The sequence below is a fragment of the Crocodylus siamensis genome, chromosome 10, assembly GCF_052110815.1.
Source record: "Crocodylus siamensis isolate JL-2025a chromosome 10, ASM5211081v1, whole genome shotgun sequence".
Lineage (NCBI taxonomy): Eukaryota > Metazoa > Chordata > Crocodylia > Crocodylidae > Crocodylus > Crocodylus siamensis.
Window position 1 is genome coordinate 49,088,590 of NC_143404.1, and position 3,392 is coordinate 49,091,981.

A 3,392-nucleotide genomic window follows, 5' to 3' on the forward strand; every position below is an offset into this window, starting at 1 on the left:
AACTGTAAAGTAATGTCTCCTGATGTCCAGCCTGAACCTTCCCTCTAACAATGTGTGGCTGTTATTCCTCGTAACCCCGGATGGTACCCAAGGAAACAGAACCTTCCCCAATTCTTGCTGGTCCCCCCTAGTGAGTTTGTAAACCGACACTAGATCCCCTCTCAGTCTTCTCTTGTGGAGGCTGAACACAGCCCTTTAGCATCTCTTTGTAGGGCCTGCCCCACTGCCCTTGGACCATGCTAGTGGCTCTCCCCTGAACCCTCTCAATGATAGCCACATCCCTCTTGAAGTGCGGCGCCCAAAACTGGACACAGTACTCCAACTGTGGCCTGACCAATCAGGTGGACCACGTAGGTGGGTTCCCCAGGGCAGGTGATTGTCTCTGATATGTCTTCCATCAAAGGTCTATATTGAGCAGATTCTTTTTGGTGTTGGGTGGTGGAACTGGAGCTTGCTCCATCCACTCCATGCATTGACCTGGTATTGCAGTGCTTCCAGGACTGGTGCAAAAAAACCGGAAAAAAAAATGTTACTTCTTCAGAAAATTGGTGGGAGAAGACAAAGCAAATGCAGCTGACTCAATCTGGCAAAGGGGCATTTAGCACAGGGTCTTCAAAGGCCACCCTAGAGGGGGAGTGGACAGGACAGGAAAGAGGACACCAACACAATGGGACTTGGAGACAGTAATAATGACAGTAGTAGCAGCATCAGCAGTAGAAGCAAGATCGGCAGTGGCAATGATAGCAACAAAGACAGTGAATGAATGGAGAATGTAAACCCCAAAATTGGGGCTAGGACTAAGAGAAACTGCAACTGGGTTAGGGAAAGGACTGTGGATGGGTGCGTAGGTGCATGGGTCCACAGATGCATTCACTGTAATGGGTGCATAGTCTTTAAACGTGGTTTAAGGTGAGTGAAGAAAAGTTAGTCTGCTAGATCAGAAGTGGGCAATTATTTCAAACAGAGAGCTGCTTAATGAGGTTTGGTGAGCTGTAGAGGGCCAAATAGGTAGCCCAACCCCTTGACAGGTGCTCAGCCCCCTAGCCGTCATCTTGGGACCGGAAGTCCCACCCGTAACCCCTGACCTTTGCCACCAGAAGTTCCACCCCTTACCCCTTGGAAATACTCCTTTTAGGAAGGGGGAGTTGCCATTGTAAAGCCAGAAAAAAACCCAAATCATACACTAAAAGTCAAACACCTACTATAACGTATTTTATTTTAGTTACAAAAAAATTTTTCTCATGATTTTTTTTGGTAGTGTATATAGAGGTTATTGCAAAATAATGCAAAAATAAATTCTTAGTCTTTTATATTGTGTGGGGTGCATGGCTGGATGTGTGTGTATGTTGTGGGGTGTATGATAGGTGTGTGTGTATGGTGGGTTGGGGGGGTTTAAGGTGGGTGTGGAGAGAGATGTGGAGAGTGTGGGGGAGTTTTTGAGGGGTTGTGGCTGTGTGGTGGGGCATAGGGTGTGCTGGAGGGTTGTGTGACATTTGTGCAGTGTGGGTGTGTGGCTCTGGAACACACTGTCCTCTCCTGCAGTCAATGCACGCAACACTGGGGTGGAGTTGGGTATGTGTATCTGTCTGTGTGTGTGTGTGTGTGTGTGTGTGTGTGTGTGATTTGTGGGGTGTCAGGGAGGCTGGAAGGGATGTGGGGATTCTCCCCCCATGGAGCAGCAGCAGGTGAGGGTGCCTGCGGTGCATGTCACAGTGAGCAGCACAGCCTCCACCAACCCATTTGTTTCCCTGGCACTCCCTACACTTGGGGGCACAGGAGGGAAGTCCCAGGTGCTGGAGCCAGCTGCTTTCCCTGCCTCAGCCTGCTCCAGTGCCTAGGCAGGGCACAATTTGTTGGGTGGTGCTGCAGGCTGTATGCAAGTGTCTGGAGGGCTGGATGCGGTCCACAGGCCATATTTTGTCCACCCCATGCTAGATGAGATCTCTCTATATATATAGGTCTATCTATAGAGAGCTAGATCTATCTCTATATATCTTTCTATATATACAGATAAATAGATCTATCTACCTATCTCTGTATATATATAGAGAGAGAGATCTCTATAGGTCTGTCTATATATAGAGATCCCTATATAAAAATCTATATAGAGAGATAGACACAAAACTATATAAATATATTTAAAATATCTATCTATATCTAGATAGATAGATAGATATATCTATCTATCTATCTATCTATATATCTACGTCTGTATATTTATCACTTCTCCACCTCTCACGGGCTCAGATCAAGTGTGTCAGCCAGGTGGAAGCCTGGCTGCTGCCCTGCAGCCTTGATCAACAGCCCAAGAGGCAGGAGCAGAGAGTGGCAAGATGGTGGCAGCCATCAATGATGGTGAACTGAGAGCAGAGAAGCACAGATTGGAAAAGGAGAGAAGAGACCAGGAAGAGCAGAGTCACGACTATGGAAATTCAGACCAAGAACTGGCATCTGATTGGCAACTGGTGCAGCGAGGCATGAAAGTGAAGGAAAAAAACTGTGCAGGGAAGAGCAAGCCAGAAGAAGAGTGATGGGAAGAAGTCAGAGAGCAGCCAAACCAGAGAAGGCAGCAGCAGGAACCAGAGAGTTTAGGAAGAACAGAGTGGTGGAATCGAGAAGGAGGTGAGCAGAGCCAGGACAATGGGGACCAAGAGCCCAGAGAGACTGTGAGGCTCAGAGTACATACAACAATGACTAAGGAGAAGGCACAGGAGAAACAGACCATGGAGAGTTATTATTTTTTCAATAGAATTTGATAAATATTTTCAAAGTGAACCCCCATTACTTGCAATGCATGATGGCCTACCCAAACAGGAGGTCATGTGATTTCATCTTCTGGCACGGAGGGGTCTATGAGCAATTCTGGAGAAACTACACGGAAATGGAGAAGGAAGAACTTCAAGGACTGATTTTTGCTGCTGAACAAAAGTCAAGGCAGCAAGTGATCATTGTCAAACTGTATTCAGACATTCTTGAGGAAATGGATGTGGAGAGATGGTTGGAGGGGAATACTCCAGAGAGTATTGTTTGTAGAAAAAGTAAGAGACAAATATAATGTGTGGACTGGAGCCTTTCAGGCACAACTGATTCTAAGGGGAGGAGAGCCCAGGAGAGGTGTAGTACCTTCCATCAGATATTCATGTAAGAGTGCACTGGGGCTACAGCATATACCACAGGCAGCCCTGTCAGTGTAGAAAATGTGGGCAGGAAGGGCATTTGGCAGCCTACTATAGCCTAACCATTTGCTACTGATGTAGTGGGAGAGGGCACAGAGGCCATGTGTGCCAGGAAGTGCTGAAATGTGAGATATGTCAGAAGGAAGGACACACACAAAACAGATGTCCAGATTCTTTCTCTAATGGAGCATGACCTAAAAGAGGGAATGACTTTGA

General features: G+C 46.9%; 1 pseudogene; it reads left to right on the forward strand.

Moving 5' to 3' along the window:
• Nucleotides 1–387: 387 nt before the first annotated feature.
• Nucleotides 388–514, forward strand: LOC149856556 (U2 spliceosomal RNA; annotated as a pseudogene).
• The last annotated feature ends 2,878 nt before the right edge of the window (nt 515–3,392 follow it).